Source organism: Nymphalis io, chromosome 1 (genome assembly GCF_905147045.1).
Source record: "Nymphalis io chromosome 1, ilAglIoxx1.1, whole genome shotgun sequence".
NCBI classification, from domain to species: Eukaryota; Metazoa; Arthropoda; class Insecta; order Lepidoptera; family Nymphalidae; genus Nymphalis; species Nymphalis io.
The window spans coordinates 11,527,295-11,540,716 of NC_065888.1; the positions used below are offsets into that span (position 1 = coordinate 11,527,295).

General features: G+C 34.1%; 1 protein-coding gene across 6 annotated transcripts in view; it reads right to left on the minus strand.

The window, feature by feature from the left end:
* The window catches only part of LOC126772352 (solute carrier family 12 member 6), a 337,172-nt gene that overhangs the window by 101,394 nt on the left and 222,356 nt on the right, over positions 1–13,422 (minus strand). The window lies entirely within an intron of this gene.

Genomic DNA, 13,422 nt, shown 5'->3' on the forward strand with positions numbered 1-13,422 from the left:
ATGTTTATTACTTCGACTATATGTTAAAAACCATTTTTATTGAACGCGAATAACAAGAAATTACGTAATTAAATCAAAATATAACATGAAAAAGATTTTTAATGGAACTCTAAAATAAAAAAGGAAGTGTACACAGAATAATTTACTTTAACAGCAAGGTTTATCGCAATCGAATGAATGTTTTAGAAACTCTAGAGGACAAACATTTATATTTTTTTATTTATTATAGAAGAAGAAGAATTTGATATGTTAATAGTAATATGAAAACAAATATAACAATATATATTCTATTCTAAGGTAAGGACCATTTCTATTAAAAAGAAATAAAACTGATCAGAAAGACTAGATAAATTTACAAGTATCAAATAAAAAAATATTATTTTACTAGCTGTGTGTGTAACTTTAAGAAATCACTAAAAGCAGACATCATATTTCAGTATATACAACGTTTTTAGTTTTATTGTCGTGGGATATTAGTATTTATTGGTTTTCACCGCACCCGGATCTAGATAGTGCAACATATTATTGGCCATGAGAAAACAGCATTCCCTTAAATCTATTCCGACATACTTGAATGTGCTTTATTAATTTGACTGCAACTATTATACCTTCATAGGAAATTGTGTCTGTGCATTTAAAAAATAAGTAGTTATTATTAACGTAGGTACTTATTATTTAGACGGTTGTCTAAGTATAAATTTAACAAAGCAATGAGAAAAAATATACATGCGTCGACGAAACGAAATATCTATATAGCCTATAAACTTTAACTTACAAAGTTCTTACTAAATAAATAAATATAATTAAATTTAAATATTTTCAAACAACTTACTGAGCTACTTGTTGAAATATGTCAAAACTAAGAATTAATGCCATGTTTATAAAAAACGACTGCAAATAATGCATTATTTTAGAACAATTTTGATTACCATACTTAAGGGTATTATAGTGAGTCGACCTTAAAGGATAGATAATACATAGTATTGCGGACCGTATTATAAACTTTTCAAGAGGAACAATTCCGTCGTTCATGATTGTTGTGTAGCTTTAACCGTTAACGCAGCGCACGCAACGGAAGCTCTCAAAAGGAATAAGTTTTCCCCGTTTTTTGCAACATTTTTCATTGGTGCTTCACTTCTATCTACTCCACTCCACTATAGATACCTTTCCTCTTAAATGGGCTATCTAAAATAATTTACTTAACTCATTATGATCACTATAAAATATATAATGTCAAACTACAGGCATCACTGTATGTTAATTGTTGAATAAAAACGTCGTAATATATCAGAATGACATTTTATGCTTTAAAATTTTTACTTTAAAATCACTGACTTCCATACAACCATTTCATTCATCCTTAACTATATTTACACGCGAGTGAAGCCACGGGCAATAGCGCTTTACATATACGCTTGGGTGCGTTTAAACGTCGTATGTCCAGCATAAGCTTAACCCTATTTAATACGATTGATCATATAGATCTGAGCTCAAATTCCATTGTAAATTATTGGATTTAGAATATAGATTGAATTACTGAATTTCGAAAACTGTCCCTTTTTTAACTTTGTTTTGTTCGTATATTTCAATCATTAACATTTTACAGACTATCATTTATTTAGCTAGTTATTTTATAGCTTTTTTATCGAATAAATGCTCGACGTGATTCTTTAAATTTGACACAACTTTTTTATTTCTAAACAGATTTAAATAAAACGAACACTAAATTTTAAGTGAAGTTTGTCACAATACAGTAGTGATCGCACCCAAATCATTTAAGCCGTTTCAAAGATTAGCGTGCGCAAACGCACAGAGAAACAGACAAAAACTCTAACATTCATTGTTTTGGGTTCTATTGCTTTGATAAAGACCCCTGACAATAGTGACGTATATAATCGGCGTCGTTTTTTTTAATAATTTTGATTAAATTTACTATTAGCATTCGTGTAAATTAAAATTAGCAAAAGCGCAAGGATATTATTTGTTGTCCAACATTCATCAGGTGATTTTAAAATTACTTGTACTTTATTATTAAAGATATAAAACTACAATTACAGCCTTTAAATCTTTCACTGCTGGCCTATAGCCTCCTCTTCTTTTTTAGGAGAAGGTTTGGAGCTTACTCTACCATGCTGCTCCAATGCGGGCTATAGGAAACACATGTAGAAGATTTTCATACCACACATATAGGTTTTCACACGGTATTTCTTTCACTTTCACCGCCAAACACGAGCTAAATTGACAACCATTAATCTTATGAATAAATACATTAAATATATCAACCTTGGACCACAACGTTCAAAAAAGGAGAATAGTACAAGCAATGAGCCGGTTTAAATAAAATCATTATCAAATTTTATATTGCATGCTGTTTACCTCTATCTGATGACATAGATTGGATTGTCATCGATTACCGACAAATTAAAATTTTGAATAGGGATAAAATAGATTCATAGCGGGCGGTACGTGGTTACCGCATGGTGTCATGGACGGCAGCGCCACTTCTCGCGGGCGATTCGCCCTAGGAACTCTAGGCAGAGGTGCTCGCAGAAGTGTACTGGTTTCGGGCGGAAGCCAGGGCGAGTAGCGACCGGTGAGCGCCAATTCGCAGATGGGAGGGGGAATAGTCAGCGGAGAGCATGGCGTTCATCACGCTCAGCAGTATGAGGTGCTAGTTGGAAATATTCTCCTTCTGTGAGAGTGAATGGTGAGACCGGGGAGAAGGCGTCAGCGCTATGCGCACCTTCTCCCCCCGCCGGAATAGCCAGTGGGGCTAGGTGGGCTTCCTGTATCTAGGAACACTCTAGAAATGGAGGTCCGAGTCGCGTAGGCGGGCCGACCGTCGGGGCGTCACAGTAGCATGCGCAAGTGACCCGTGGCGCCCTCCAACAGACGGAGAGGACACCGCTAGTTTTTTAGTGGATATACCGACGTCTTTAGCGCCGGTGAGCCCCACATATCCCCCACTTTATGTGGGAGAAACGCCTAAATGCGTCTTTCCGGCGACAAAAATTAAAATAAATGTCCGGGATGCCGTTCGTAAAAGAGAGTCCAAGAGGGTCAATCAATACTAAATCGTGGCAACGTATTGAAGATGAAAATGTTATTTACATTGTAACTAATCGTATAAACTACTAAAAAAATACAAATATCACTAAACATAGATTATACCCTAATGTTAACGAGTAGGTTACATTTGAATGAATTACAAACCTATGGTTTGGGGTCTTCAATGAGAAGGACCTATTTAGATTTTCATGTATACGGATGTTCTATAGTTGTATATGTCGACGTAAAATCATAAAACTCTTTCCTAAATCTTAATGATGTTAATAATTACTAAATTAATTTACAAGCTTATTTTACTGTGTAATGTTATTATTAAAATGTATGATTTGACTAGGTAATATTAAAAATATGGTGTAATGATTGAGTACTCTTTTAAGAGACGAACAATAACTCCTTTGTTATTTATTTGGTTAAAAGTTAATCTTTAAATTAAAAATGAAATTGTAAAACTATTATCTGGATTTATAAAAAACATTATTTTAGATATCATAAAACAGCAATTTCCGTTAACACCGTTAGTTGTTTTTAAAGATGTTTTGCTTATTAATTTACGTTCTAAATTGACAAAATGATTGCTAAATTTAAACTTACAATTTATAAGTAAACAGTAACAGTAACAGCCTCTTTTTTTTTATATGTCCGGGATGGCAAATGACTCTACTCCACCTGATGGTAAGTGGTAGTAGAGTCCAAACGCGACGACGGCCAGTACAGTCGGGAAGAATGTTCTGTACTAGCCGTCACCGCCTTGCCGGCCCGCAAGATGCCTCTTCACGTCTCGTTTGAAGGAACCCGGGTTGTAAGAGGAGCTCACGTGTTCCCCACACGTGAGCTGGTAAGGAATTCCATTTTTTGGTAGTGCAACAAAGAAAGGAGTTGCCAAATTTCTTTGTGCACGATGGAATTGATGTCACAGTTAGGCGGTGACATCGAGAACCAGCTCGCGTGGACTTAAGAAGGAAGGGGGAAGCAGGAATTAGAGAGAATAATTCCTCAGAGCACTCGCCGTGATACAGTCGATAGAAAGCGCTCAGTGCTGCTATCTCGCGATGCAATTGTAAAGGTCCCACTGCTGGGCTAAGGCCTCCTCTCCCTTTTGAGGAGAAGGTTTGGAGCTTATTCCACCACGTTGCTCCAATGCAGGTTGGTAGAATACACATATGGTAGAATTTCAATGAAGAAATCTAATATATAATTCTAATATAATAATAATTCTAATGAAGAAATATGGTAGAATCTCAATTAGACACATAGAGGTTTCCTCACGATGTTTTCCTTCACCGTCAAGCACGAGTTGAATTATAAACACAAATTAAGCACATGAAAATTCACAATCATCGATTAAGATTCACGCGTTCTAACCACTAGGCCATCTCGACTACTAACATAATTTATAAGTAACAATGGTTATTTTCGTTTATGAATTTCTGTAAAATCAAAAGAAATAGTTTTCATTTTTACTCTCAGCCGTTACTCTTTTTGTCTCTGCGTTACTTGGAGGACCCCTCCTTCTCCATGTTGGTGCTACGTGTGGACCTGATTCGTCAGAGTCGAGTCTACGTGTGCCTCTACAGATACTACAATGGCGATTTGGAGACAAGCCGATTATGTGACCATCTTCGTTGGGTAGCAGATGCTGAGTAGTTTCCTAACGCGGAATTGGTGTTTTTGGGGGATTTCAATGCTTACCATGAATCATGGTTGAATCCTCAAAACCGATCATGCTGGCAAGGCAATCGTTGGTTGTCAGCCTCGATATCCAAGGCTTTCGACTGGGTCTGGCACAGAAGTCTTCTCTCCAAGCTGCCGGCATACGGTCTGTCTGTTTAGCCAGCTTCCTGCATAAGCGTAGCCTCCGTGTAGTGAACGCTGGGGTCCCCCAGGGATCTGTGTTATACACTTCTTATACACTCTTTCTTTTGCATATCAATGATATGCTCTCTTTTGGGAACAAATATTGCTATGCAGACGACAGTACAGTGCATGGTGGATACCACGGACGCACAGTAGCTGGACGAGCGGAAATTAAGGAGAGGCGGGAGGATCTTGTCATTGAACTCGATAGGACGTTAGAATTCATCGACAAATGGAGCTCTGATAATTTTGTTGAGTTTAATGCCAAGAAAATACAGGTATGCGCTCTCACAGCGAAAAAGTCACCATTTTCTCTTCTTCCCTTTCTCTATGGCACTACGCTGGAGATACAAAGCAAAATCGCCATGCTGGGGATTAACGTTCGGTGCGACCTTAGTCCAAGGGATTACATTGAGGGTGTTATAAAATCAGCTTCACGGAATCCCAGACTTCTGAACAAGGTGCGGCGTTTTTTCAAGCCAAAACAATTGTTCCTGTTGTACAAAACACAGTTACGGTCTTGCGTTGAATATTGCTCACACCTTTGGGATGGCTCTGCTAAGTACCTACTGGCTTTGGATCGGTTGCAGCGACGTGCGGTTCGCATTATTGGCGGCGTAAAGGTCACAAACACCCTCGAGCCTTTACAATTGCGTCGAGAGATAGCAGCGCTGAGCGCTTTCTATCGATTGTAGCACGGCGAGTGCTCTGAGGAATTATTCTCTCTAATTCTTGCTTCCCCCTTCCTTCATAAGTCTACGCGTGCTGACTCTCAATGTCACCGCCTAATTGTGACATCAATTCCATCGCGCACAAAGAAGTTTGGGAACTCCTTTCTTTGTCGGATTGCCAAAAAAATGGAATTCTTTTCCAATTTTTTGTGTTTTCCTCCTCTTACAATCCGGGTTCCTTCAAACGAGGCGTGAAGAGGCATCTTGCGGGCCGGTAAGGCGGGGCTTAGTTTTAGCTTTAGTTTTTGTAGGCAACCTATAACCCATCTCAGTTTCGCAAGGTTAAGACTACATGATTAGAGAGTTAGCGACCAAAATTTCTATACGATTTACTCATGTGGCATTATTTAATAGTGACAATTGTGTCATAAAAAACACATTAAGTACCGTATCTGCTACCATGGTAGCGCTGCTTTCTCAATTGACAACACTTTTTTAAGCAGGTTATATAACTATTTGATCACGGCCCTGACGCAGAAGTTCATATTCCTTCTTATCCGAAATCTGAGAGGTAGCCAGGCAGAATTCAATTGATGATTTTTATGCAGAATATTCAATACTTTCACTGTATTTATTTAACTTCTAATTCTATAAATTTTAATTTTTCAATATTTTAATTTTTATTAAAATATTGTATTTATTTTACCTAATTTAACCGGTTTATAAAATAAATTACGGTTATCGAATCGGCATTCATTGTTTCGACATTTTTATTATTTATGCTGTTTGAGAGATGGCAGCACTACGTTATTCGCCGTTCGGTCGTGCTTTGGATTGTTGAGCAGGCGCCGGTCGCTTACCGACGCATGTCAGTTTTGAACGATTAAGTATATTCCTTTTTACTATATACAAAATTATACTAACGAAGGGTTACCTACGTCATCTACTTTGTAAAACTTATTTGAGAGGTTCGGGTTACCAAACCTCTTTGTATCAAAACCGTGCAATATAAGTCATATATTGCCTTATTTCTACATATTTAAACACTCCTGAGGTGAGTTGATGCATAAATTAGATTCAATAATCATTATACAACGTGGTTCATTATTTATTTTTATCAATTTTTCTTCGTATTTTATTCAAATACTGAACATAGACTTTGTCAATGTACTAGGTAACCTGAGTCGAATCCTAACGTGATTCGAATTGCTTTAAAGCTTTGTTTCATTAATTTAAATATAGTTCTTGTTTTATAATATTATTTTATTACTAATTAAGCAATAATTTTCCATGTTTTGACACTCTAAAAGTTAACTTTAATAACCTCAATTGTCTAGGTTATTACTTGGTTTTATTAATAAGTTGTTTTGTTCACAGGGAGTGTTTATTTTTCTTAATTTTATATATACTTTGTATATTGCATTACAAAGTAATATAATATTGTTCGGTGGACTCAACCGAGGAATTGTTGCTGATTTGGAGCTGTTTGAGGCTCTGCTGTTTTATGAAGGAGAGGCTGCTTGTCCTGTGGCCTGCTGTTGCTGCTGGTGCTTTTTGCTGCTTCGCACTGCTTTTATTTATTTTTTCACTCATTGTGACAATGCGTTGAGGGTTTGCACTATCCTGCTTGTCTATTTAAATCTATCAATTAATTTTGATAGATGCCAACTCACTTACAGCTTACTCAATTATAACATTTTATTGTATTAATGTTAACTTAATTGACCAGATACTGTCAACGGCCTGATTTTTTATGTTGTAAATTTTATAATTAAAATTGTATAATGTTTATGACGAGTTTTATTAATGTAACCGTCTTGGGGGAACGAACCCCTTACACACGAGAACCCCGTGACAAACTATGTTATTTAATTGTAGGAAAAGAGTAATTACTGATTCTTTGACGGTTTATCACGGTAGTATTGAGCCGGTGGTAACTTTACATTATGCTAATATTGAATGATTACGATTCAAAAGTGCTAGAATTTTTTTGATGAAGAGTATCAATAAAAATGACTCACAAAAGAAAGAAACCGTTTAAACAATAGTATGGGTTAACACAGGGTTTCAAAAAGGGTAGTAGTTGAGAAATCAGTAAGTCTGCAAATGTCTCACTGTTGGGCTAACGCCTCCTCTCCCTTTTTGAGGAGAAGGTTTTTGGAGCTTATTCCACCACGCTTCTCCAATGCGGGTTGGTGGAATACACATATGGCAGAATTTCAGTGAAATTAGCCACATGCAAATTTCCTCACGATGTTTTCCTTTATCGTACGAGATGGATTATAATCACAAATAAAGCACATGAAATCTCAGTGGTGCTTGCCCGGGTTTGAACCCACAATCATTGGTTAAGATTTACGCGCTCTTACCATTTCCATACGACGGACCCGTAACAACAGGGTCTTTGGTACTCTCTTACAAATATGAACAAAGAGCATGGTATTTCGAAAAAAAAATTTGCTTATTAACTATCCAAAGCTATAAGTAATTTAGTATTTAGTTAAGAAAAAAGTTTTTTTTGCAGGTACTAATGAAACGCTCATTTCTTATATAAATATATTTATGTTAATTACTACGTAAATTTATAATTGCTTCGTCACTGCTCGTCACAGTCTCAATAAGGTACCATTAAAAATCAGTGTTGGGTTTCCATACTCAACTTGAGAATTGAATGGTACACTAATGCTAATATGCTAATATAATAAATTAATCACAATACAGTTGTTTTTGCAGATTTTTTACCATAATTCATACATTTTTGCGATGACGTTGGCGATCACGAAGACGATGACGTTGACCGGAAAGAGTTCAGGCGCAAGACTGTTCTTTAAGTTTTTTTAAGGAACAACTTTTGACTGATGGTAGAGCTTTGTGCAAGCTTATCTAGGTAGGTACCACACACTCATCAGATATTCTGCCGCAAAACAGCAGTTGGTGGCGCATTGTTGATGTAAGCGATGGTTAAAGTTTCTTACAATGCCAATGTCTATGGGCGTTGGTGACCACTTACCATCAGGTGGCCCATATGCTCGTCCGCCTTCTTAATATATAAAAAAGTGCTTTTCGATGGAAAATCCTGTTCATCTGTGATCGGCGGATTTCAGTTTGCATTAACTGTGTCCTAAATAAACCGGATCTTATTTTTATTATTTTCGTGAATGTAGTAGTAATGTAGTGTAGTAATGTTCGTTGTATTAATTTCTGGTTATCGTATGAGATGGCTTATTATAATAAATTAATGCGCATAATACTGATAATTATAATTAATTATTGAAATTGAATTTTGTATTATCATTATTACATTGACAATATTATTATATATTCGTTCTTGTGTAAAATATAAATAACAAATGTTGCTGTACTTCTTTAATGCATGAAAAGCAATAGATTTGCAGAAAGAGTCATTTTTTAAATACCTTGATCAATTCTTTCTAGGTTTGAACAAAATTTTAATTATTGGAGCATGTAACGGGTTTGTTGTTGTGTAAGAATAAAACATTTCTACTACATGATTGTTGTTAATTAAAAATAAATAAATGTATTTATAGGTAGATGGACGGGCAAATGGGGCATCTGATGATGATTGGTTACCACCGCCCATATAAACATTGGCCATGTAAGCAATGTCAACCATTCCTTACATCGTCAATGTAGCACAAACCTTGGGAAGTACGATTTTATGTCCCTACTCTGTAGTTACACTGGGTCACTCACCCTTCTAACCGGAACTAAATAAAAATATTTACAATATAAACAACCAAGTTACAATTAAATAATGGCACTACAAAAACCACTAAAGTTTATCTTGAACCAAGTATTGCTGTTTAGCGGTAAAATATCTGATGAGTGGGTGGTACTTACCCAAATAGGCTTGCACAAAGCAATTTCGTAAAAATTTCGAGTTTGTTTTTTCAAAATAACCTACAGTTACTTAGCATTATACTACAAAAATACTAGGTATTAATACTAGGAATACTTGTTATATAAAGAGAACGTAGTCGTGATTGTACCTATTGCTAATGTTTGATTAACGAATAAATAGGCTTATTATAATAAATTATCGCGTACAATACTGATAATAAATTATTTGTTTTACAACTTTGATAAGCATGCTATTACAAATATATTTTTAAAAATGGAATGTTGTACAAAACATAAGATTGTTATGAAATATGATGTACTTGGTAACAAAGGTACGCTCTCCATTCCCTCGCTCTGAAAATCCGATGGATAGACAAATCTGTTACGACGTGAATTCAGGCGCAACACAGCTTCAACATGCAAGATGCTTCTAAAAGTACGTTAAAGCTTAACACAGTGTAAACACTGCGAACATCCAGACATCACACTGCTGACTGAAAATTTCACGCAGAAAAAAAAAGCAGATCCGGGTTCAACCCCATGAGACTTTTACTACAAGGCAATTGAAATCATAGTGATCTTATGGCCGGTAAGGAGGGTCGAACTTCTGTTCTTTCCGGTTACTAGCATATCATATATAATATAAGATTTTTAATTATGTTATAAATCAGAAAATTTTGAACGGAATCTTTGTATGTGAACGATAGCAAAACTCTAACTAATGTACGAAAGCGCGTGGAGTAATTTCTATCCTTTATGAATATATCGCATTAACCTTACATGTAAATTTTGACGGTAACTTCTGCTGCTTTAAATTTGTTACACTATTTATTTTAATTATATTGTGACTGTGGATAGAACTCGTTATTATTTGCCCTTTGCAATTAGTAATTGCCAATAGATGGCTTTTCACGCATATTAACTCTATTACAATATTTGATGATAATAATTCTGTAATTTGTTTTTTATGACTACTCTTTATTTTGACCGACCTGTTGCTGTTAGGTTTGTTACAAGGTAATTGTAATATTTGGATTTGCTTTTAATATGCTATGAACCTAGATGAGATAATTTTATTTCATTATAAAAAAAAACAAAATGAAGAGTTTTACGCATTAGTTATCGTTTGCTCGGTACATTAATATCATAATATTGTCCAATATGGAAAAAACAATGACGACCCACTGCGTCTTTTTGTATATCTGAATGCGATAGACATAAAAACAACTAAATATAGTAAAGCTTAAAATCTGCATGATTATTTACGAGCTCTTCAACGGTCGACGTTATATTTCAGCCAAATTACACAAAAATGTTATTGAATTATAAAAAAATGTTATTATAATTGGTGGCGCATTGGCTATAAGCGATGGTTGACATTTCTTACAATGCCAATGTCTAAGGGCGTTTGGTGACCACTTACCATCAGGTGGCCCATATGCTCATCCGCCTTCCTATTCTATAAAAAAAAACACCTATACATATAATAATAATACTACAGTTGTGTCTTGTGGTAGATGACTAATGAGAACACGATCACACATACATACAATACACTGATTCTTAAAAAAAACGTATTTACATTAAATACACCAAGATTGTTTTAAGAGGAGAAGAGGCCCTCGCCCAGCGATTATTCACATTGGTATGGTTTGGCTTATAAAAACACTCAAGTTAATTTAATCACCACAACTTGCAATTCATTAAGGTGGTGACAAGGTTATAGACTAATTTGTCAATTATAAATTAATTTAATATTATAAGTCGATATCAAAGTAATATTTTATTTGATTGCTGGATAAATCGCTCGATAATTAAAGATAACGGCATCTGTGTAATAATTAGGGTTTTAAAATAATCTTATCGTATTTACGATTGGTACGTGCAGACATAAAGAAAATATAGAAAATGCATATTCATCGTTATAGAATAAAAACTAAGAGGTTTTCAGAAAAAAACCCTAATGATATGATAGTGATACCCTAGATTATTTGTAAACATATTAAATTATCCCGTTTTTTGTCTCAATAATATAGTATTACGAGTACAAATAGGAAAAATAAAAACATTATATAATATTTCATGATTTTTTCTATTGAGAAAACTATATGCTTTATGTCAGCCAGACAAACCCCTTGAAAATATAACGTAGTTTACAAAAAAAAATAGCTTATAACTGTACTTATTAAAAATCAAATAAAAGATTTTGTTTTTATCTTCGTTTTTGTTTTGTTTTTAATATTTATTTCGAGTTTTATCTCTGGTTTTTTCTTCCTTAATATGTTATTTTTTACATTAATAAATTGCTAGCTGATTTCATAATTAATTTATATAACATGATTGGAGATGAAGCATATTTTTGACAATTAATTGCAAATTATATTAATATTACTTTTTACTGATTTCTTATTCCAGAATAAAAAGTGTCCGTTATGCCATGTGAATCTCGAACCTATAATTTGTTTGAACTTATTTTGATAGCCGGAAAGAAAACTGTTGTCCTGAGTATATTTTAAATTTAGAATCAAATAAATATCTTAGGTAACAATATATCCGTCTGTACCTATCGTCCTAGTATTTATTTTCAAATATTAAGATTACGTAAATAATAGACCTATATAAAATTATAAATAAATGTGTTTAAAATAAATAATTAGTATATTTTAAAACAATCCACGTTACTCAAAAATGCGAATCGATCTCGCTGTACGTTTGACATGCTCTTTAAAACGTTTTTTTAAATATTGTGTAAAATTAAAAAAAAAACTTAAAAAATTACGTCTCTATAAATTAATAATTTATTAGTTTTGATAAAAATAAATGGTATGTGACAAATGACTGGAACTTTAGTTAGAATTTGAACAAAACTCAGTGAACGTTAATGTAACGTAATATAACAATGGGACTAATAAAGTGATTATGATAAAAAATGTACGTTTTTTTTTTTCAAATTATAATTAAGAATTGCAAACGCTTAATTAGGAAATAAAACGAAATCCATGAAATGGCAATGGCATGATTTTGCCTAAGTTTTGAAAACAATATGCGATATTAAGCAAAAAGCGTATTTGAGAACCTATTTAACGCTGGAAAACGCGTTACGCTTTTCCCCCACGGGAACTGTGAGGGGTAAGTGGGGCTCGCCGGTGTCCAAGGCGCCGAGTGCACCCCGATCATCGGAATACCCACTAAAAAACCAGCGGTACCCTTACCGTCTTAACGAGGAGCGCCACGGGATCGCTTTCGCATGCTACCGTGATATTTGAGAACCTACCTCAATGAAGAATCATTTGAACTATTAAATGATCGAAATGGGTCAAGGCGTTTTTAAATAACCAAAATATGAAAAAACAACATATGAATCGAACATATTAATAATGTCATCCTTTAACGAAGTCAATTTTATATAATAACTTGAATGTGAAAGTACGCATATGTATATGTATGTATATTGTCAAATTAAAGTTATAATTTGATATTACAAAATAAATCTTCAGTCTTGATGTTTTATTTGTAATACTTACATTTAATTTTACATGAACATTCTTTTTTTTTCTAAAAAAACGTATTAAACGTTTTTTTTAGAAAAAACAAATGTATCCAAGTTACATATATTTAACGTTGAATTTTTTAAATTGTTATTTTTACTTATACTAACAATATTATACAAATAAGAAATACTTCGAGATGTTGTACGATAATATTATTATTAATAAGGTACTATTACATGAAGCACGACTCACTGAATAATACGATAATAATGTTCGTATATTCAATGCATTTACTAAAAGTATTACAATAATTACGTAAGTACCTAATGGCGATCATATAATCTTCAAGATAACAAGGCTTAGGTCAAAAGGGACGTGAATTTAACAAAGTGGTTTTAATATTATTTTGTATATATATTTAAGTTAGCAGCGAAAGTATGGTGTTTATTTCAGCAGAAAAATTCACTAAAAAAGGA